Here is a 25555-nt window from a genome sequence, read left to right as displayed (position 1 = left end):
GGCTAGAGTAATGAGGGTGGGTATTACTGAGACATGTTATATGAAAAGGCCTCTTGGGGAAGATGTCATTTGAAGAGAAGCTGAATGAACTATGAAAATAAATCATGAGTAATATTTGGAAGAGTGTCACTGACTGAGGGAACCACATATGTCAAGTCTCAGAGACAGGAGAATGAGGAGTTTCTGCTATATTTTTACTGTATTTATACTAATAGTAGAGGACAGAACTGCTTTCTACAAAAAATATGGGCTTAAAGGGAAATTGGAGCCTTTGTGGCTCAAATGGTAAAGAATCTGCCTGCAATGCAAGAGACCTGGGTTCAATCCCTGGGTCAGGAATATACCCTGGAGAAGGGAATGGCAATCCACTCCAGTATTCTTGCTTAGAAAATTCCATTGACAGAGGAGCCTGGCAGGCTCCATGGGGTTGCAAAGAGTTGGACATGACTGAGTGACTAACACTTCACTTCATGGAAACTCTAGAAAAATAATAATTTTGGGCTTCCCTGGTGGCTCAGACAGTAAAGAATCCACCAGCAATGTGGGAGACATGGGTTCGATCACTGGTTGGGAAGATCCCCTGGAAGAGGGCATGGCAACCCACTCCAGTATTCTTAGTCTTCCCTGGTGGCTCAGATAGTAAAGAATCTACATTCAATGTAGGAGACCTGGGTTCAGTCCCTAGGTTGAGAAGATCCCCTGGAGGAAGGCATGGCAACTCACTCCAGGATTCTTGCCTGGAGAATCCCCATGGACAGAGGAGCCTGGCAGCCTACAGTCCATGGGGTCACAGAGAGTAGGACATGACTAAGCACAGCACATCTTGGGCTTCCCTGGTGGCTCAGATGGTAAAGAATTGCCTGTAGTGTGAGAGACCTGGATTTGATCCCTAGGTTGGGAAGATCCCCTGGAGAAGGGAATGGTTGCCTACTCCAGTATTCTGGCCTGGAGAATTCCATGAGGAGCCTGGCAGGCTGCAGTCCACAGGGTCACAGAGTTGGACACAACTGAGCAACTTTCACTTTCAAAGGGCAATTAAGATTAAGAGCAGATCCTGCAATATCTTTACAGCTGTGAAACCAGAGAATATATGTCATTGGTACCACAAACTGGGTTACCCACACAGGTAGCTAAGTTTGAGTGGAGACAACCATAGTGAATATTTAAAGTGCACAAAAGCTACAGATTGGAAATCAGTTGGCAATGCCTAATATCATAATATGACTGTCAAGAGCTAAGAGACTGCAGAAGACAATAAGGTTCTAGGGGCATGAGTCAGCCATTCAATGGGCTTGAGAGACAGTCCAACCCACATAGCTGAGAGCTGCATGAGGCTGGGCATATACCTGGTTGGTTGAAGAATGCTGGGAAAGGAGCCTTGTTCTTTCTTAGAGTAGATTCTTACCCCCAGTGCAGCAACTGAGCAAAAGCAAAGCTGTCTCTCCTGCTGAAGTAATATTTTGACTCCCTTTGGCTAGGAAAAAATCACATATAGACCCAGTGCAATATGGTGGCTCGTTACCCTGTTCACCAAATAGAAGCTAACATGCATTACTAATGCAAGGAGAGAAAAGACAAAACTTGGTGTATTATTGGAGGAAAAATTAGATCTGTGTGTCCAGAAGTCAGTGAGTGAGCAGAAACCCTATGAAATAACAGCAAATAAATAGTTAAGTTGCCAAGACCAAATCCTATAGAGCTTAGAAGGGCAGACAGGTCCTAATCATACAGACTTTAGGACTTTGGATTTTTGTGTAAGTGTGATAAGAAGCAATTGGAGGGTTATGAGCAATGGAATAAAGTAATCTGTCTTCCATTTTAGAAGGAACATTCTGGCAGTTGTGTGGAGAATAGGATCTAGGGATCAAAAAGGAAAAACTGAAAATGAGTTAAGTAGCTATCCAGATAGGAGATTACGGAGGATTAAACATCACTGAGCCATGGGGATTGTAATAAATGGTCAGGTTGTGAATATGTTTTTAAAGATAAAGCCAACAGAATTTTCTGATGAACTAGATATGGTTTCTGAGAAAAAGAGAGAAGTCAATAGATTACAAGGTATTTTTGGCTTAATCCAACTGAATATATGTGTCCTCCTATTTACTGGGATGATAGACACAGGGAAAGGAGTAAATTTAACAGTGTCTGAAAAAGGAATCACTAGCCTCATTTAGCTATATTAGGGTTAAAATACCTAACAAAAATCAAATAAGGGATGTGAAGTTCCAAATGAAGAAGAAAGTTTGGCCTCAAACTATAAATAATTGCATTATGATTATATGGATAGCATTTGAAGACATGGAACTGCAGGAGGTCACCTAGGGAGTAAGTATAAATACAGACGATGTCTGAGTGTGCTTCCTGAGCCAAACAGATGTTAACTAGAAAGTCAAGGTGAGGTGAGGACTGAGAGCCAGTGGCCTGGGGCTGTACCAGTCCTCGAGCTGTGTGCTTTCAGTGAGCGGCAGAGTACACTGAAGACAGAACAGGAGAAAAGGCAATGGAGGGGGCCGTTACGGACAACATCGTGAGCTGTGTGGTGTAAAGCCGAACTAAAGTGTGAGCTGTAAAAGCAAATGAAAGTATAGGACAAGGGTAAAATCCATGATTTATTTGCCTTGAGGAAACTTCTAGGTTAAAGTCAACAGACTATAAGAAGAGAAAAACATTTTTCAATATTTCTGGTCTCACAAACAACACTAGATATTCCTTAGGAAATGGAACAAGGCAGAAATACATAAGAGTTCTAGGAGCAGAAGTGGGAAAGTTCTTGGGGTCCAGAAACCAACAGAAGCACATGGAAATTAAATTATATTGATAATTGGAACTAAAAGTGCTCTTTAAGAGTCAGGGACCAGGACTTCTCTGGCAGTCCAGTGATTAGGACTCCACACTTCCACTGCAAGGAGTCCAGGTTCAATCCCTGGTCAGGGAGCTAAGACCCCTCATGCCAAGGCATGCGAAGGAGTCAGTGACCATGCAACTAGAGACTGTCATCCTAAGTGAAGTAAGCCAGAAAAAGACAAATATCATATGATATCATTTATATGTGGACATTAAAATACAACACAAATGAACCTATCTATGAAGCAGAAACAGACTCATAGACATAGAGAACAGATTTGTGGTTGGTAAGGGGGAGGAAAGATGAAGGAGGGGCGGACTGGGAGTTTGGGACTAGTAGATGAAAATTATTCCATTTAGAATGGATGGACAACAAGGTCCTATTGTATAGCACAAGGAAATATATTCAATATCCTGTAATAAACCATAATGGAAAAGAATATGAAAAAAGATGTATATCTACATGTATAACTAAGTCACTCTGTTGCACAGAAGAAATCAATACAACATTGTAATCACCTATACTTAAATTTTTAAAAAACCATGTCCGAGCCAAACTTCCTACTCAAACTTTGCCTATCACTTGTCCAACTTTTGAGCAGGTGCTGGGGTTGGGTGAGGGGGAGGGAACCTGTTGACCACTAGTTTGGCTTATATGAAACTATTCTTATGTTGAGAGGACTTAACTGTGACCACTTGCCCAGAAATTGAACCAAGACACCTTTTGTCTTAGAGACTCTCTTGAAGATATCACCAGTGTCATTAGACAGCATACAGCCAAAGTGGCAATAGAAGTTAGACAGTTCAAAGCTCAATTGCCAAGAGGGACAGAGAAGGAGTACGTGAACATTTTGTTTAAGAAAAATCTGCAAATCAAAACTACAAAACACATAAGAAAAATAACAATAAGAAAAAAAGTCAACAATTTGGAAGTGAATTTGTTTCAGGTGACATTAAAAACTCAGAATGGTTTGGGAAAAGTACTTCAAATATTTTAGAATTCTAAATGATATCGACCAATATCTGAAATCCTATTCAGAGGCAGACACTGTTCTAGGTGCTGGGAATAGAGCAGATAAAACAAGACACCCAAAATCATTACCTTCATGGAGCTTACATTTCATGTAAGTAAGAATAGTTGAAGAAATAATGCCCATGAAAGTAGGCAAGAAATTCTGAAATAGAACAAAAAGAAATGAGTCTGTATGAGATTCATTAATCAAAGTACTGGAAAGAAGAAGATAGTCACTAACATTTTAATTCAAAAAATAAATAAACTCTACATTGCAAACTTTAAAAGAATCAATATATTGGAAAACCAGGAACACATGCAGACGTGCAAACATCATTTAAAATATGAAGAATCAGTTAAGAGATTTAGCGTAAAGAGAGATTTAGAAGAAAAAAGAGGAATTAGTGAGGAATCAATATTTTGAGAGGTAAAGATAAAGAATTTTGCAGGAATAAAAACTCATTAGTATTCTATCCAGAAGGACTCTCTGAGAGCTAACCAGAAGTAATAAAAAAATAAATCAGTGCATAGAAACATTATACCATGATTGCAAAATCTCAAGGATAAAGAGAATCTTAAAAGCCACCTGAGGTAAAGAGCTGATGACTTACAAAGGAATAATAATTATACCTACAGCAGTTTCCTTATCAGCTCAGTCAGGCCAGGAGAAAATGGAATAATGTGTGCAAATTGTCAACCTATACCTAAAATGTAATACCCTACTATTACTCTTGAAGGACAGAAAATTAAATGACTTTATGTTGAAAAAGGTTAAGATAACTTGCCAATATCAGACACACAATAAAATCTGTAAAGCCTGAGCTTCAACAAGAAAAAAATCCAACCCAGGATGAAAGAATGAGATAAAAATATATAGTTGACTCTCACATGAGAGTTATGTTCTAGAAAGTCACTGCTGCTGCTGCTGCTGCTGCTAAATCGCTTCAGTCATGTCCGACTCTGTGCAACCCCATAGACGGCAGCCCACCAGGATCCCCCATCCCTGGGATTCTCCAGGCAAGAACACTGGAGTAGGTTGCCATTTCCTTCTCCAAGGCATGAAAGTGAAAGGTGAAAGTGAAGTCGCTCAGTCATGTCCGACTCTTAGCGACCCCGTGGACTGCAGCCTACCAGGCTCCTCCATCCATGGGATTCTCCAGGCAAGAGTACTAGAGTAGGGTGCCATCGCCTTCTCCGAGAAAGTCACTGGGAACACTCAGTTCATGAATAGTGAACCGGTGCTCCTCAGGGAAACACACATATCTCTCACAGAGATTATAATCTTAAATCACTCATTCTGGTAAATTTTATTTTCTTTATTTTACAAAAAAGAAAACAAAGTTCAAAAGCTTTAAGTGACTTGCCTGAGGCCACTGCCACCAACAGGTGCCAGAGTGGGGACTTAAACCCCATCCAGCCTACTCCAAGCCAGATCTTCCTGCCCTCCACTGCACTGCCTGTAATGCTTAATCCTCCTGTCATCCTTGCAGAGGAGCTGAAGCAAGAAGGCCTTGTGACCTCAGCTACAAATATCTATCTTGGTGGATTCAAATGTCTCACCACTAAGTGCATAACTACAAATAATCATGAAAGCCAACGGTATGGATTTGGGGGCTACAAATAAACTTTAGTGAGTAGGTGTCATACTACTTACTCACATACTAGTGAGTAGTATGAAATCTGGAGACAATGGACTATATATCCATCTATATGTATAGTCAGTTACATCAGTACAGTTTACTAATACTTAAAAAACAAATAAGTGGTTTATTTTGTTCTTAAAAAACATAAGCAGAAATATCAGGCAGAAAAACAAGATAGAAGGACACTGTTCGTAAAATAAGTAGATGATGTTAAGTTCTATATGTCATTGGTGAATAAGAGATATCAAATTTTGCAGAAAAGATTTATCATAGTAAGTCTAAGACTGCTATTCTTAGTTAACTTGCAAAGTTTACCCTTGGCTGACATCTAGGAACTACTAGTTGAGCAAGGTTCCCACTGTTCCCTAAATGATATGGTGGCTCACTGAACCCAACGAGTTTGTGCAAACAACATGGTTTATACTGAACACCTGCTTTCTTTGTGGGAATCTGGAACTTTGATACAGGTTAGGCCTAGGGCACTGAATCCAAAATACCCAAGCACTGAGTTTCTAAGGAGCCTCCTCGGTAGACAGTATTTCACTCCTGTTGTTACAGCTCACTGCTGGAGAAACTAAGTGATCCTTGGTGACACCACTGGGAGAGGACTCTCAGATGCCTGTGTCTCATTTCCTGCGAACTTTGCCCTGCATGCCTTTTCCCTGTGCTGATTCCGTTTTGTATTCTCTTGCTGGGATGTCAATAAACCGTAACCATGAGATGGCTAGATCATGAGCCTCCGAGTGAACCACTGAATCCACAGGTGGGCTGGAGGACGACCACACACAAATGAATTGAGATATTTTAAGAAACATTTATTTGTTGAAATTGTGTAGCCTTAGGGAGTGTTGTGTCCAGTGATGATGGCATATCTAAACTAAAGGAATTTCCTTCCCACCATGTACAGCTATAAACTGGACAAAACATATAAAGCATCTCACTTTTTGAGCACTAGAAAACAGGCAAAGCCGGATCATAATCTGCGGGGAGCGAGCTCCGCCTCTGGCAAAGGTCATGAGGAAGGAGGCTTGGCATACGCAAAGGCGGGATCAAGCCTCAGGAGTCTCCCTGGAAATTCTCGAGCAATCTACCCCCAAAACCAGAGTCTGCCTACTTTCTGCTTTGTGCTTTCACCTACACCTCTGACTTTACGGGGGGCTGTCCCCCACTACCTCTCTGAAAAGAGTTAGCTTATAGCTCCAGTTAATAATTCCTGGGTGTGACAGTGTTTCAACCTACAAACTCCCTTGGAAGTCCTCTAGCCTGCCTGAATAGGTTTTTCCGGCCACATGTGATTGCTCAGAGCCTCCAAACTGTGAGAGGCATGAGATGTTCTAAACTGTCTAAATACAGATTCCTTTGAGCAGTCAAAAGATTGATTAGAAATTGTATTGGTGAAGGGATTTTCACTTGTTGGGCCAATGTTTGCTGCTAAGTCTCCATATCCCTTACCTGCTGTGTCCCTGGCAGTGTATTGATTAATATAATTGGTGTAAATAGTAGCTTTAATGTTTGTAACCTGGGACCCTTGAATTAATTCTTTTTCTTGTTATAGCCCACCACACCTTTGCTCTGTAGGAATGCAACTTTATCTAATGCTTTTTGGAGGCTGGCGCCTGACTTTAGAATAATCACCTTTAGAAAAAGGCCTCCGGGCAGAAGATGATGCAAATCACCTAAACTTTTGCATATGATAAGTTTGCAGGAAGAAAGCCTGGCTTGCTGCTTGACTCTACCCCTTCCCCCATTATCCTCTATGCATAACTTAAGGTATAAAAACTACTTTGGAAAATAAAGTGCGGGCCTTGTTCACCGAAACTTGGTCTCACCATGTCGTTCTTTCTCTTACCTTCTGGCTGAATTATTCAGCCTCTTTTCTACACTGAATTTCCTCACTGAGCTATCCTTATTTCAGCCTCTTTTCTCCACTGAATTTTCCTACTGAGCTATCCTCATTCTATTACTCTTTATATCCTTAATTAACGTTTAATTAAGCAATTGTTTCCTGATCTTCGCCGACGCCGTCCCCGCTTCGAATTCCCTGGATCAGCCGGGGCTGGTCCCCGGCAATAATCTATGAGAGAAAGAAAAAATAGGAGGTGAGCTACACATTTGCCGAGTTCTCTGCCTTGGAGGTCTTTCCCTCTGCTGGTACAGGGGGCAGAAGCTCACTCAAGTGTGGTGCAGTCTCATCCGGCTGAGAAGCAGGAACTTGTCCAAGGCTACCGAACAAGGGATCAAGGTAGTAGGAAATAGTGCTCCATGAAGTGGGCAGAAGTCTGTACTTCCACCAAATTATTGATAGGTGTTGGGAAAATCCATCAAGAGAGATTATTGTAACAGGCCAAGGAGAGTCATTGTCAAACACAGAAGTCATTATTCAGAGTTCATAGAGGAGAGATATTCATCATCCCTAAGCAGTAGGGGAGAACTAGGAAAACTATAGGGTAGAAGCAAGAGAGTAAAGAATGAACCCTGATAGAAAGTTCCCAGATATTAAAAATGCTTATTTTGAAAGATAAGTAGTACCTGTCCTCCAAAAGGAGAATAACCTGCTGTTGATTAGTGGGCATTGAAACGTGCCATCCTTTGATTTCATTTTCTCTAAGTCTTCGTGGTCTGACACAAATGTTTCCATCTCATGTTTTATGGTTTTTCTTTTATTGTCTATTTCCTATTTATGCATCCATGCAACATATTATATTAAAATCTGTTGAAAATATGTATCAATACCATAAAATTATGAAGTTCAAGGAAGCAACTCCTGTGTATCCCCCAGCCTCGCTCTTGACCTCAGATCCAAACTATCTAATACTCTATCTCCACAAACTCAAAAGTTGAATATTTTCAAAACACATTGAGTATCTTCTCTAAACCTGATATTCCTGTGCTTCCTTTTGTGCTCAGTACAAATTAATATTCACAGTATATACAACTCAAGGCCTTGGAGAGACATTTGAAGACACCCGAAAGGGTCAAAATCTAAAAATCTTGGAGCCACATTAGAAGACTTCTTGCTTCACCACCTCCCACCCTACCCTGCTCAGCAGCCAATTCGTTACCAAGTCATGTAGATGCCATTCCGTACTCTATGAATCCTGATTCATGTTCCCAAAGTACAGCTCTAACCACATCATTTCCCTGCTCCCAAAGCACTCCTCACCTAGTGCACATTACTTTAATTGAAGAGGAGCTATGAAAAAATAAATAGCCTCATATAGTAAATTTATAATCACTAAATATAGCAAGAGCAGTAATGTTGCAAGAACCTTGAATCATCACAGCACTTTAGGTTCAGGAAAGCACTGAGTACTATTAAGCCACTAATGAAGTACAGTAGACAAATTCAGTTACAGCGAACGGCAGTAGTATAAATAACGGCAGCCTATTTAAAATGTAATAGCACATTTTGCTCCCAGCAGACGGGTTTCTGTCTATCTGTCTTACAATCATCAAAGATATATGCAAATTGTGTGTGTGCACATGTGTGTGTGGAGAAAAAGAGAAAGAGAATTTCATTTATTTTTAGTAATCTATTCTTTTCACAGCAATGCCCACTAGCAGAAATACTTTGATTGAAGAGGAAAAAGCATATATCACCACGCATCCATTTGTGATGAATTCACCAGAAATATAATGTATATTTATAATACTCCAGTTGTAAAGTCACCCTGCATTAGTGTTCCATGTTAAGTAAAGAGAGAGGAAAATGAATTAGAAAAAATAGCTACATTTCTATTTAACTTTTTGTAACAATGTAAAGAAATAGAAGTCTCTTTAAAAGCAGGCTTACTTAGACTGGGCTTCCCAGGTGGAGCTAGTGGTAAACAACCTGCCTGCCATTTCAGGAGACATAAGAGACATGGGTTCAATCCCTGGGTCGGGAAGATCCCCTGGAAAGGGGCATTGCAACCCACTCCAATATTCTTGTCTGAAGAATCCCATGGACCGAGGAGCCTGGCAGGCTACAATTCATAGGGTTGCAAAGAGTTGGACATGACTGAAGTGAGTTAGCACGCACGCATACTTAGATTGGTGGTAATTCACCTCATTGTGTTCCTGTTGGCTAAGCACTCCACAGCACTCAATTGCCATTATCCATATTATCTATTTTTATCCATTTATCCATTTTTAGCACTCTTTCTGTAGTAGTATACATCACCTCTACTCCCCTAAAGCTACATCTATAACATATAATCCTTTAATTTCCTTAGTAATTAGTTGAAATAAAAAGTGAGATTTCCAGCACAAACATCCTCAAATTTCTGGCATTCTTATTCCAGAAAATTGTCCACACCCACAGTTCTCTTCTCTTCCTTCCTATGTATGACCATGAATATCCTTCCTATTCTAGAGCAATTCTTCCACTTGTTTTATTTTTATAAATAATTTATTTCTCATGGGAAAAGTAATACATACTTTGTCGTTCAGTCACTAAGTTATGTCCAACTCTGCGACCTCATGAACTGCGGCACACCAGGCTTCCCTGTCCTTCACCATCCCCCAGAGTTTGCTTAAACTAACAGACATTGTATCAGTGATGCTATCCAACCTCTCATCCTCTTCTCCTCCTGCCCTCAATCTTCCCCAGCATCAGGGAAAGATTTTAACACACATGTTAAAATAAAATGCTAAAACTTCACTGTGAAAATAATATCAACATAAAACAGTCTTATACCAGATCCTTGGTACCCCTTCCCTAACAAATTTAATAACTTTTTACACAAAATGAAAGCATGCCTTTGTATGTCTTTTGATGGAGTATGTACTCAGTTCTTCTTATGTCTTCAGCGTTTCCATGCTTTTTTAGCTTCATAGCCTCCTCTACTTGACTGTTAAGTTTTTGTTTTACAGTTTTCTGTTCTGCCATTACCACTCCTTCCAAAGTACAGACTCTTTACTGAAATATATACATTATATATACTTTAATACTCATCTATTTGACATTACAAGCATCTATCTCTAAGCAAATTTGAACTTGTGTAAAAGTAGCAAACATACGTCTTATGGGACATGTATGCTTGTGATGTACACGAGTCTTCAACTTATCCTGTCCAAAACTCAAGTCATCTTTAAGAAATGCCTGAACATTAAAAAATCACAGCAGCTTCTAGCCTGGCATGGTTACTTTTGGTGATACAGTCTCTTCAAAAAAGTATTAGCCTTTTACTTTAGTTGGGTCTTGTCATTTTAAAGTACGTGCAAACAGGGATGCGGTCTAAACATTGTCAATAAACCTAAACAATCTAATCTGTAATTGGCAGGCCATTATATCTATCATCTGCTTCATTTGCTTAATGGCCATTAACTAGATACACTTTAAAAATGTAGTACTTGCTGGGAAGGCAATACTTTAATCTCGTTTTTTGCTACTTGGGACCCCTATCTAATATCCTGCTAAGGCTGAGACTTTGTTCTCTCTGACAGTATCAATTTTAGAAGAAAATTTGGTTGTTATTATTGTTTTATGCCAACATTTAAGGTTTCAAGTTACATACTCAAAAAACTAACCAAAAAAATGCTTTATTTTCTGACCTTTCAGTTTTCCCACAGGCTAGACAGGCTACCTGTATTCTTAGTTTATCCACTTCTTATAAAGTGAAAGTGAAGTCACACAGTTGTGTCCGACTCTTTGTGACCCCATGGGCTGTAGCCAGCCAGGCTCTTCTGTCCATGGGATTCTCCAGGCAAGAATACTGGGGTGGGTTGCCATATAGAACAATGCTAAAATCATTGGGAGAACTACTACATGCCAGTCTTTTGCATTTTTCCATAATTAAACTAATGAGGCATAATAAGCTTCACCTAGCACCTTCACTTCACTTTCACTTTTCACTTTCACACATTGGAGAAGGAAATGGCAACCCACTCCAGTGTTCTTGCCTGGAGAATCCCAGGGAGGGCGGAGCCTGGTGGGCTGCCATCTCTGGGGTCGCACACAGTCAGACACGACTGAAGTGACTTAGCAGCAGCAGCAGCACCTTCACTTGACTTTGAAAGATAAAGGACAGGAAATGGTGAAGCATGCACAGCAAGAAAAGAGCAGAAGTCTCATGACACCAGACATAGCTTCCAGTTACCCAGGCATTCCTCCTCATCTCTGCTGCACTCCTCCTAGTACTCTGGGCAGCTTCATCTCATCAGTGCTCGGTCATGTCTGATGCTGCGGCCCCATGGACTGTAGCCCGCCAGGCCCCTCTGCCCTTGGAATTCTCTAGGCAAGAATACTGGAGCTGCTTGCCGTTTCCTACTCCCTGGGATCTTCCTGACCCAGAGATCAGAACCAAGTCTCATGAGTCTCCAGCATTGGCAGGCAGATTCTTTACCGCTGAGCCACCTAGGAAGCCCCTTACCTCATTAGTACCAGTGATCATTAATCTCAGTGAAGAAAAGTAAAAACAAAAAGCTTGTTCTAACGTACAGAACTTGACCTAATTCTCTTTTATCTAGTGAATGTAATATACTGACAATTCCTTGAGTTAGTGTTGCAAGAGGATTTGCCAAGAGTCATCAGATGAAACTTGAGGAAAGGCTATAGAGCCCATCATGAATGTTCCTCATCACCATTTCTCTTAACTCCCTAGTCCAGATTAGCACATATGTCTTTCATCCTATATAGTAAAATCAAAATACTTTTAAAAGATCACACATTTTTGAGCTTCAGATACGTGTCTTTCTGCCCACCTTCTGCTCACCTGAGTCTTTCAGCATCACCTTGTGTCAGTCTGAACCATGTTTATTCTGTATTTGTTTCTGTAGTTTCCAGATTTTCTACCCTGAAAAATATTACCATTAAAATATATTTTTAAAAAGAATTATATAGAATTGTTTAGATAAATTTGTGGAAATGCCAAGAATTCATTGGATTTAGAGATAGAAATAGAAAGATATATATGGAAAGACAAGTTTGATGAGAAGCTGTGTTTCTCCTGCATATCTGTATGCATTCTGTATATCTCCTGTATTCTCTGTATGTATACAGTATATATATACAAGTATGAGAGTGAGTGATACTCAGTCCTGTCCAACTCTTTGTGATCCATGAACTGCAGTCCACCAGGCTCCTCTGTACATGGAATACTCTAGACGAGAATACGGGAGTGGGTTGCCATTCCCTTCTCTAGGGGATCTTCCTGACCCAGGAATCCAACATGGGTCTCCTGCATTGAAGGCAGATTGTTTTACCCTCTGAGCCACCAGTAAAGACCATATGCATGTATACGTACATACAAAGAAAAATAGTTTCTCATAAAATGCATTTCAGTTCAGTTCAGTTGCTCAGTCTTGTCTGACTCTTTGCGACCCCATGAATTGCAGCACGCCAGGCCTCCCTGTCTGTCACCAACTCCCGGAGTTCACTCAAACTCATGTCCATCGAGGCAGTGATGCCATCCAGCCATCTCATCCTCTGCCGTCCCCTTCTCCTCCAGCCCCCAATCCCTCCCAGCATCAGAGTCCTTTCCAGTGAGTCAGTTCTTTGCATGAGGTGGCCAAAGTATTGGAGTTTCAGCTTTAGCATCATTCCTTCCAATGAACACCCAGGACTGATATCCTTTAGAAAGGACTGGTTGGATCTCCTTGCAGTCCAAGGGACTCTCAAGAGTCTTCTCCAACACCACAGTTCAGAAGCATCAATTTTTCGGTGCTCAGCTTTCTTCACAGTCCAGCTCTTGCATCCATACATGACCACTGGAAAAACCATAGCCTTGACTAGACGGACTTTTGTTGGCAAAGTAATGTCTCTACTTTTTAATATGCTGTCTAGGTTGTTCATAACTTTCCTTCCAAGGAGTAAGCGTCTTTTAATTTCATGGCTGCAGTCACCATCTGCAGTGATTTTTGGAGCCCAGAAAAATAAAGTCTGACACTGTTTCCACTGTTTCCCATCTATTTCCCATGAAGTGATGGGACCAGATGCCATGATCTTTGTTTTCTGAATGTTGAGCTTTTAGCCAACTTTTTCACTCTCCACTTTCACTTTCATCAAGAGGCTTTTGAGTTCCTCTTCACTTTCTGCCATAAGGGTGGTGTCATCTGCATATCTGAGGTTACTGATATTTCTTCCGGCAATCTTGATTCCAGCTTGTGCTTCTCCCAGCCCAGCGCTTCTCATGATGTACTCTGCATAGAAGTTAAATAAGCAGGGTGACAGTATACAGCCTTGACGTACTCCTTTTCCTATTTGGAACCAGTCTGTTGTTCCATGTCCAGTTCTAACTGTTGCTTCCTGACCTGCATATAGGTTTCTCAAGAGGCAGGTCCGGTGGTCTGGTATTCCCATCTCTTTCAGAATTTTCCACAGTTTATTGTGATCCACACAGTCAAAGGCTTTGGCATAGTCAGTAAAGCAGAAATAGATGTTTTTCTGGAACTCTCTTGCTTTTTCCATGATCCAGCGGATGTTGGCAATTTGATCTCTGGTTCCTCTGCCTTTTCTGAAACCAGCTTGAACATCTAGAAGTTCATGATTCACGTACTGCTGAAGCCTGGCTTGAAGAATTTTGAGCATTACTTTACTAGCATTTGAGATGAGTGCAATTGTGCGGTAGTTTGAGCATTGTTTGGCATTGCCTTTCTTTGGGATTGGAATGAAAACTGACCTTTTCCAGTCCTGTGGCCACTGCTGAGTTTTCCCAATTTGCTGGCATTTTGAGTGCAGCACTTTCACAGCATTATCTTTCAGGATTTGAAATAGCTCAACTGGAATTCTATCACCTCCACTAGCTTTGTTCATAGTGATGCTTTCTAAGGCCCACTTGACTTCACATTCCAGGATGTCTGGCTCTAGGTCAGTGATCACACCATCATGATTATCTGGGTCATGAAGATCTTTTTTGTACAGTTCTTCTGTGTATTTTTGCAACCTCTTCTTAATATCTTCTGCTTCTGTTAGGTCTATACCATTTCTGTCCTTTATTGAGCCCATCTTTGCATGAAATGTTCCCTTGCTATCTCTAATTTTCTTGAAGAGATCTCTAGTCTTTCCCATTCTGTTGTTTTCCTCTATTTCTTTGCATTGATTGCTGAGAAAGGCTTTCTTACCTCTTCTTGCTATTCTTTGGAACTCTGCATTCAGATCCTTATATTGTTCCTTTTCGCCTTTGCTTTTCACAGCTATTTATAAGGCCTCCCCAAACAGCCATTTTGCTTTTTTGCATTTCTTTTCCATGGCCAATCTGATCACATGGACCACAGACTTGTCTAACTCAATGAAACTAAGCCATGCCGTGTGGGGCCACCCAAGACAGACAGGTCATGGTGGAGAGGTTTGACAGAATGTGGTCCACTGGAGAAGGGAATGGCAAACCACTTCAGTATTCTTGTCTTGAGAACCCCATGAACAGTATGAAAAGGCAAAATGATAGGATACTGAAAGAGGAACTCCCCAGGTCAGTAGGTGCCCAATATGCTACTGGACATCAGTGGACAAATAACTCCAGAAAGAATGAAGGGATGGAGCCAAAGCAAAAACAATACCCAGTTGTGGATGTGACTGGTGATAGAAGCAAGGTCCAATGCTGTAAAGAGCAATATTGAATAGGAACCTGGAATGTTAGGTCCATGAATCAAGGCAAATTGGAAGTGGTCAAATAGGAGATGGCAAGAATGAATGTTGACATTCTAGGAATCAGCAAACTAAAACGGACTGGAATGGGTGAATTTAACTCGGATGACCATTATGTCTACTACTATGGGCAGGAATCCCTTAGAAGAAATGGAGTAGCCATCATGGACAACAAAAGAGTCCGAAATGCAGTACTTAGATGCAGTCTCAAAAACAACAGAATGATCTCTGTTCGTTTCCAAGGCAAACCATTCAATATCACAGTAATCCAAGACTATGCCCCAACCAGCAACACTGAAGAAGCTGAAGTTGAACGGTTCTATGAAGACCTACAAGACCTTTTAGAACTAACACCCCAAAAAGATGTCCTTTTCATTATAGGGGCCTGGAATGCAAAAGTAGAAAGTCAAGAAATACCTGGGGTAACAGGCAATTTTTGGCCTTGGAATACGGAATGAAGCAGGGCAAAGGCTAATAGAGTTTTGCCAAGAGAACACACTGGTCATAGCAAACACCCTCTTCCAACAACACAAGAGAAGACTCTACACATGGACATCACCAGATGGTCAACACCGAAATCAGATTGATTACGTTCTTGGCAGCCAAAGATGGATAAGCTCTATAGAGTCAGCAAAAACAAGACCAGGAGCTGACTGTGGCTCAGATCATGAACTCCTTATTACCAAATTCAGACTTAAATTGAAGAAAGTAGGGAAAACCACTAGACCATTTATGTATGACCTAAATCAAATCCCTTATGATTATACAGTGGATGTGAAAAATAGATTTAAGGGACTAGATCTAATAGAGTGCCTGATGAACTATGGATGGAGGTTCATGACATTGTACAGGAGACAGGGATCAGGACCATCCCCATGGAAAAGAAATGCAAAAAAGCAAAATGGCTGTCTGAGAAGGCCTTACAAAATGCATATTTACTATCTGTAAATACATATGTACAAGTACATATTTCCCTCAATTTTTCAACATGTTTACAATTGTTGAAATAAATTCTCTAACTTGAGTTTCTGACCCTTATTAAAACCAAACTTAACCCCCAGATTTTATTTCTTTAACTGCCATAATAAAAATGATGTCTCTGCTTTTTAATATGCTGTCTAGGTTCGTCATAGCTTTCCTTCCAAGGGAGAGGTATTAGTATATGCTTCTAGCTAGGACTGGATGGAGAGTGAATCTAGAAGAAAGAGGAGGTGTGGTTAAGACAGACCAATGCGCACAGCAGGGGAAGGAGAGGCTAGGGGGAACTGAGAAAGCAGCATTGACATATATACACTATCTTGTGTAAAACAGGTAACTAGCGGGAAGCTGCTATGTAATACAGGGACCCCAGCCTGGTGCTCTGTGATGACCTAGAGGGGTGGAATGGGGGAGAGGGAGGCTCAACAGGAGGGGGATATATTTATAATTCTGAGTGATTTGTATTGATATATGGCAGAGAACACCACAACATTGTAAAGTAATTAATCCTCCCATTAAAAAAAGAGTGATCTCTGATGTGATGTTTAGAATTTCATTAGCAAAATTTATGTGCATCCTTTATAATAAAGATTACTTCAGTACTGTTCTGTATTGTAAGATTCTTAAATTCCATCTTAGATTGAAAGAGAAAAATACCACTTATACTTCTAACTTCTGTCAACAAAGGTATTAAAGTCTAGGTGCTTTGCTTTAGCTGGCTATGACCAATAAGCCCATGAATAAATCAGTTTTTAAACTTTATGATTTTTCAATTTTGGTTACACCAGAACATTAAAATTTTGGTTATATCAAAACATTAAAATAATTCACTCTTAGATTCTTAGTTTTGGGAATGATGATCAAATTTACAACAAGCAGTGATTAAATTATGCTCTTTAATTTTACTTTGAATGTTAATGCTATAATTTGATTACAATTAAGATCCCAGTTTATTCAGATAGTATTTAATTAGAAGGATGGGAAAGAACTGGAGGCTATTCTGTGCATCAATAGAAAACAACTGCATTTTTTTTAACAGCCAAATCACAAAGACACTATTACAGAGAAAAGGTCCTATGTTTAGCATATAAAATAATGTTTTGTAAATAATTTAACTTTCAACTTTCTACCCATATATTGAATAAGAAATCCAGAATCTAAAATATGATCTGAGATGGAGCATGTAGAGGATAATTTAATTGTTGAATGATTTCACTGTGGAAAATTAATGATTAGGATACAAGGAGGCATTTTTATTCTAGGTTGCAGCTTTTTTGCCTGTGTTCTGCAGTTAATTGCAGACATCTCAATCGGGCTTCAACTTGCACCAATAGAATCTTTTTATAGGAGAAAGGAAGAAAATTTCCTTGGCTGGATCAGAATGTCAGAGAACTCTGGCATTTAACCTCAAGACACAGGCTTAACTAAACTCACATGGAGAAAGGAACCGCAGAAAAAGCTTATCAGAAGTAATAAATTGTGTCAAGATAAATCTCTGAATGTTGGCACCTTTGCCCATCTGTTTAAATTACTTGAAAATGTTTTTGTAGGTGAGAGTGACCTTGATGAATTAGATCTTGAAAATAAGAAGTCTGTGAAGTTTTTTCCCTCTTAAACAGCAATTTTCATATTAACACAAGTGTGACCTATTTAAAGAGAAACAAATTAGTAAGGAAAAGAAGACTATAATTCAAATAAGTTACTTAAAATCTTCAGTTTACAACAAACTTTATGAAATATCCTTAGCAACTTGAATATGAAGTATTTCCTTTTTTTATTTTTGTCAATTGGGTTCCCAGTTTTAGAAGTGAAAAACAGAATCTGAATATGATTTAAATATCAGATAAACAAGGGATAGTTTTTTAACATAAGTATGTCCAGGGCAATATTTGGGAAATACTTAACTAAAATATTACTTGTTTATCTGAAATTTAAATTTAACTGGTGTCCTTTATTTTACTGATAGCTCTATTTTTAGGGAGAAAAAAAACAATCATATAACCCCTTTTATTTTGGTTGTATATGTACTTAAAACTATAAATATTATGATCTTGTATACATTGTCCTTATTTATATTTTTGTATCTCAATTTCATTTGTATGTATTATCAAGACTTACTTAACGTTATATGACTATGGAAAGTAAGAAATTACACATGTAAAAATTCCCTTCCAACACAGTTTAATGTATTCTGCAGGTAATTCATACTGTACATGGGGTTCTAAAGGCAAGAATACCGAAGTGGTTTGCCATTCCCTTTTCCAGTGGACCACATTCTGTCAGATCTCTCCACCATGACCCGCCCATCTTGGGTCCCATGCCCTACGGGCATGGCTTAGTTTCATTGAGTTAGACAAGGCTGTGGTCCTAGTGTGATTAGATTGACTAGTTTTCTGTGAGTATGGTTTCAGTGTGTCTGCCCTCTGATGCCCTCTTGCAACACTTACTGTCTTACTTGAATTTCTCTTACGTTGGGTGTAGGGTATCTCTTCACGGCTGCTCCAGCAAAGTGCAGCCGCTGCTCCTTACCTTGAACGAGAGGTATCTCCTCACCGCCGCCCCTTCTGACCTTCAACGTGGGATAGCTCCTCTAGGCCCTCCTGTGCCTGCACAGCCACAGCTCCTTGGACGTGGGGTTGGTCCTCCAAATGATAGGCCAAACTGATAGGATACTGAAAGAGGAACTCCCCAGGTCAGTAGGTGCCCAATATGCTACTGGAGATCAGTGGAGAAATAACTCCAGAAAGAATGAAGGGATGGAGCCAAAGCAAAAACAATACCCAGCTGTGGATATGACTGGTGGTAGAAACAAGGTCTGATGCTGTAAAGAGCAATATTGCATAGGAACTTGGAATGTCAGGTCCATGAATCAAGGCAAATTGGAAGTGATCAAACAAGAGATGGCAAGAGTTAATGCCAACATTCTAGGAATCAGTGAACTAAAACGGACTGGAATGGGTGAATTTAACCCAGATGACCATTATATCTACTACTGCAGGCAGGAATCCTTCAGAAGAAATGGAGTAGCCATCATGGTCAACAAAAGAGTCTGAAATGCAGTACTTGGATGCAATCTCAAAAACAGCAGAATGATCTCTGTTCGTTTCCAAGGCAAACCATTCAATATCACAGTAATCCAAGTCTATGCCCCAACCAGTAAAGCTGAAGAAGCTGAAGTTGAATGGTTCTATGAAGACCTACAAGACCTTTTAGAACTAACACCCAAAAAAGATGTCCTTTTCATTATAGGGGACTGGAATGCAAAAGTAGGAAGTCAAGAAACACCTGGAGTAACAGGCAAATTTGGCCTTGGAATACAGAATGAAGCAAGGCAAAGACTAATAGAGTTTTGCTAAGAAAATGCACTGATCATAACAAACACCCTCGTCCAACAACACAAGAGAAGACTCTACACATGGACATCACCAGATGGTCAACACCGAAATCAGATTGATTATGTTCTTTGCAGCTGAAGATGGATAAGCTCTATACAGTCAGCAAAAACAAGACCAGGAGCCGACTGTAGCTCAGATCATGAACTCCTTATTGCCAAATTCAGACTTAAATAGAAGAAAGTAGGGAAAACCACTAGACTATTTAGGTATGACCTAAATCAAATCCCTTATGATTATACAGTGGAAGTGAGAAATAGATTTAAGGACCTAGATCTGTAGATAGAGTGCCTGATGAACTATGGAATGAGGTTCATGACATTCTACAGGAGACAGGGATCAAGACCATCCCCGTGGAAAAGAAATGCAAAAAAGCAAAATGGCTGTCTGGGGAGGCCTTACAAATAGCTGTGAAAAGAAGAGAAGTGAAAAGCAAAGGAGCAAAGGAAAGATATAAACATCTGAATGCAGAGTTCCAAAGAATAGCAAGAAGAGAAAAGAAAGCCTTCTTCAGCGATCAATGCAAAGAAATAGAGGGAAAGAACAGAATGGGAAAGACTAGAGATCTCTTCCAGAAAATTAGAGATACCAAGGGGACATTTCATGCAAAGATGGGCTCGATAAAGGACAGAAATGGTATGGACCTAACAAAAGCAGAAGACATTAAGAAGAGGTGGCAAGAATACACAGAGGAACTGTACAAAAAAGATCTTCACAACCCAGATAATCACGATGGTGTGATCACTGACCTAGAGCCAGACATCCTGGAGTGTGAAGGCAAATGGGCCTTAGAAAGCATCACTATGAACAAAGCTAGTGGAGGTGATGGAATTCCAGTTGAGCTATTTCAAATCCTGAAAGATGATGCTGTGAAAGTGCTGCACTCAGTATGCCAGCAAACTTGGAAAACTCAGCAGTGGCCACAGGACTGGAAAAGGTCAGTTTTCATTCCAATTCCAAAGAAAGGCAATGCGAAAGAGTGCTCAAACTACCGCACAATTGCACTCATCTCACATGCTAGTAAAGTAATGCTCAAAATTCTCCAAGCCAGGCTTCCGCAATTTGTGAACTGTGAACTTCCTGATGTTCAAGCTGGTTTTAGAAAAGGCAGAGGAACCAGAGATCAAATTGCCAACATCCGCTGGATCATGGAAAAAGCAAGAGAGTTCCAGAAAAACATCTATTTCTGCTTTACTGACTATGCCAAAGCCTTTGACTGTGTGGATCACAATAAACTGTGGAAAATTCTGAAAGAGATGGGAATACCAGACCACCTGACCTGCCTCTTGAGAAACCTATATGCAGGTCAGGAAGCAACAGTTAGAACCGGACATGGAACAACGGACTGGTTCCAAATAGGAAAAGGAGTATGTCAGGGCTGTATATTGTCACCCTGCTTATTTAACTTATATGCAGAGTACATCATGAGAAACGCTGGACTGGAAGAAACACAAGCTGGAATCAAGATTTCCGGGAGAAATATCAATAACCTCAGATATGCAGATGACACCACCCTTATGGCAGAAAGTGAAGAGGAACTCAAAAGCCTCTTGATGAAAGTGAATGTGGACAGTGAAAAAGTTGGCTTAAAGCTCAACATTCAGAAAACAAAGATCATGGCATCTGGTCCCATCACTTCATGGGAAATAGATGGGGAAACAGTGGAAACAGTGTCAGACTTTATTTTGGGCGGGCTGCAAAATCACTGCAGATGGTGACTGCAGCCATGAAATTAAAAGATGCTTACTCCTTGGAAGGAAAGTTATGACCAACGTAGATAGCATATTCAGAAGCAGAGACATTACTTTGCCAACAAAGGTTCGTCTAGTTGAGGCTATGGTTTTTCCTGTGGTCATGTATGGATGTGAGAGTTGGACTGTGAAGAGGGCTGAGCGCTGAAAAATTGATGCCTTTGAACTGTGGTGTTGGAGAAGACTCTTGAGAGTCCCTTGGACTGCAAGGAGGTCCAACCAGTCCATTCTGAAGGAGATCAGCCCTGGGATTTCTTTGGAAGGAATGATGCTAAAGCTGAAACTCCAGTACTTTGGCCACCTCATGCAAAGAGTTGACTCATTGGAAAAGACTCTGATGCTGGGAGGGATTGGGGGCAGGAGGAGAAGGGGACGACAGAGGATGAGATGGCTGGATGGCATCACTGACTCGATGGATGTGAGTCTGGGTGAACTCCGGGAGTTGGTGATGGACAGGGAGGCCTGGCGTGCTGTGATTCATGGGGTCGCAAAGAGTCGGACACGACTGAGCGACTGAACTGAACTGAACTGAACTGAACAGGTAATTCAATCTGGGTATGCTGCTCACATTCACAACTATGTTGAAGTCAATAGAGATATCAGTCATTTTAATGCAAACTTGTATACTCTTTATTAAGACACTATTTATTTTCTAAGTTATAAGCAATAACTCTAAAATGGTAGCTTTTAGAGGATAACATGTTGAAAGGCTTGTCAGAGAAAGTGATGCCCATAGGAAATTTTACAATACTGGTCTAAAAATCTCTATCTGGTAGTAACATCAGCTCAAGCATGGGCTCAGATATACACTACTATATACCAGGGTGCCCTGTATTTGAAGACCTTCGTAAGTATACTTAATGGTTCTATCTGGGCCACCCTAAGATTGGTTTGGATCTTCCATTTTGTTTAGTAACCTCATGGTGAATAAGAATAAATATTAATCAGTATTCTAGAATAGTCCCAACATTAGAATCCCTGTGCTAACCTAGCCTGTTTTGTGCTTCTTCTAAACCTTGTTTCCAGTCTTGTTCATGTCATCACACTCAGGCCCCTGACTTCCGGGGATTTTCTTCTCTACATCAACAGAAATATGTACGTTTCACAGCAAAATTCAAGTTAAAAAACATAAAATATCAACAATTTTAACATGGTTTGTATAAAAATAGTAGATACATGTTTTAACCAAAGAATTTAACTAATTAGTCCCTCATTCCCCTACAAATAAGCCTACAAATAACCTAGATTAGGTTACTTACTAACCTACCCAGTGCATAACTTACCCAGTGCATAACTCACCCAGTGCATATCACCAAAAACGCAAAAGGAATAAATGCTATTAATAACTTATAATAGCCTGTGGCATATATAACATAATTTACCTCATGCATGGTAAAACTTTTTAACTAATTAGGCAGAGTTTCTATGAAAAGAGCACATTATACTCACCAGGGAAATTTTCCAAAACATACATGCCAGGGGCTCACCAGTTATTTTTTTGATTTTGCAGATAGGAATTGAATAGCAGACATGAGATTAAAACTCCCAAAATTGAGCTTAATACCCTTATCTGGTTGAGAACTATTATTTCCCCCCCCTGGCTATCTCCATGTGAGAGTAGAAATTCTATAAATTGTTTTATATAAACAGGTTGATATCTAGTAGCTCTAGGAAAATAAATGGTAGATGGTGTTAGGAAGGAGTATTGTGATTTTTCTCTTGTTATTCTTTTGTTTATTCATGATGAATGATGATCTACAATGATAATTGTTAAAGATATGAATTCTGTAAACTAAAATGAAGCTATGCTATATCTATTCCAAAAATAAGACTAGCAAACAATATGCTGTAAATAAAAGGTACAGAGCTGCAGTTTTTACAGCTAAAGTCTAATTGAGAAATAAAAGATCTAATAGAAAAGTGGAAAGAGATCAGACTTAGGAGTCAGAAAAATTGTGTTTGAATCTCTATACCTCCCAGTTTTACCAGTTCATATTTATATGACTATAAGCTGGTCTCTATTTTTCTAGAGGAGGAGAAGTCCCGATAAAGACAAATAACTGGATTAACAAAGCCAAAATTTGGCCATCCTAAGAGTTTAATGAAATTTATAAATCTTTAGCAAGTCTAATCAAGTAAAAAAGAGAAAATGCAAGTTATTAGTATCAGAAGTGAAAACTTCACATTGTTAGACATCTTATAGATATTAGTAAGATAGTCATGGAATTTATAAAGAACTTTATGCTAATAAATCTGACAAGATGGTTCAAGTGGGGAAATTCTTGGGGAGAGGGTTAAGTCTTAGTAAAAGTTACAAGCAAGAAGCAGATAATTTGAATAATAACTATATTGTTTATGTATTTATTTATTTATATTTATTTGTCTGTGCCACGTTTTGATTATAGCACCCAGGATCTTTAGTTGCTGCATATGAGAGCTAGTTCCTTGTTCAGGAATGGAACCTGGGCCCCCTGCATTAGTCTTAGCACACAGTCTAAGCCACTGGACCACCAGAAAAATCCTGTGAAACTTTAGGAAGCCCAGAAAAATAATAATTTGCACAAATACTTTTAGAAAATAGAAGAAACAAATACGGTCCAACTCATTTTACGAGGACAACACTAACCTGATACCAAAAACAGACAAAAACATCAAAATAGAATGATACTCCAATTAATCTCATGATCAGATATAAAATCTTTAACCAAATATAAACAAGGTAAATCTAGCAACAAATAAAAAATCTATAGTGAATCATAACCAGGTAGGATTTATCTCAGAAATGCAAGATGATTGCACCCCTCCTACTGTCTTGCTGACATGGGATATCCTTTTTTTGTGGGTTCCAGTATCCTCCTGTTAATGGTTGTACAACAGCTAGTTGCAGTTTTGGTGCTCTCACAGGAGGAGATGTGCTAACATCCTTCTACCGTGCCATCTTGAACTGGAAGCCTTGTCTATGTGAAATTTAAAATTGTTTACCTATTCACAACTACATAAAATTGGTAGAGATTCTATTTCTTAGAAAATAAACTTAGATAGTCATTTGTTTAGGCTTTGTTTTATGCTCCTCAATTGTATTTTATGGCGAATTTTGTAAATGTTATACTCAACATCTCAAATTTATCCTAGCTGTTTTGTAGCTTTTATGTGAACATTGCATGAATTATTTTTGTCATTTGCTTTCCTGGGATTGTATTGGTTGTATAGAGAAAACATATGGATCTTTATTTACTTATTTTATTAATTCTTGGAAGTTTTCTTAATCTCTTGTTTAAGTATAGAATCACAAAATTAGCAACTGCATATAGTTTAGTCTCTTCTTATGTGGATTTCCTTCTCTATTTGCATTAACTAAGACCACCAAACAATATTGAGTCATTGAAATAATAGTGAGTCTTCCACAATGTTCTGACATTCAGAATTTCATTAAAATTTATTATTGACATTTTGATATGCTGTTTATAAATATAATAGATGCTTTTATTCATATGTTAAGGTTTTGTCAAAAATGACTGCTACACTTTATACCAAGTGTCTACAACATTATACCAAGTGTCTTCAATAGCTGATGACATAATCAAGAGATATTAACATCATGAGATTTGATGAAATATTTCTTGGTATTTAATTTCCTTTCCATTCCTAGACTAAATTCCATTTTATTCTCAAATTGTTTTTAAATGCACTGCTCTTGTTTCAGATTGCAGGCATTTTGTATAGAACTTTTGCATCTGTATTCAGAGTTGAAACCAGCATAGTGCTTTGTTTGGATTTGGCAAAATAGCATTATGTCAGCTTTTCTGAATGAACTGAGAAATATTTTCATCTTTATGTATAATCTGATGTAACTTCTATTAAGAACATAGAAATTATAGCTATTTTAAGTAGAGATGAATATATATGGGAATACACTATATGATATGGATGACATCCTCATCAGGAAAATAAATATTAATAAATAATAATGGGTAGTAAATAATAAAATAAATAAATCATAAAACAAAAATAATAAATTTTTAAAGATACATAAATGAGTAGTGATAAGAAATGACTTGCTGCTTATGTATTTTCAGTGTATTGAAGATTTAAATGTACAATAAATAAAACTATAAACATACTAGAGGTAGACAGGAAGGGAGGATGGCAATTGCTTTATATCCTATGTATCTGAAAGAAGGGAAAGCCTTTCAAAATATGACAACAAAAAGAAAAAAAATAAAATTGAAAAATTTGATTTATAACAATCAGTATTTATTTTTGACAAAAAGTGTCTTCATGAGTCAGAGTCTCAGCAGAAAATAGAATTCAACTCAGGTGAGTTTTGAAGAAGAGTCTTTAATAAATGAACCACCTGTAGAGGAAGAGTA

This window comes from Bos mutus, chromosome 24 (assembly GCF_027580195.1).
Source record: "Bos mutus isolate GX-2022 chromosome 24, NWIPB_WYAK_1.1, whole genome shotgun sequence".
NCBI classification, from domain to species: Eukaryota; Metazoa; Chordata; class Mammalia; order Artiodactyla; family Bovidae; genus Bos; species Bos mutus.
Note: the sequence above shows the minus strand (reverse complement) of the source record.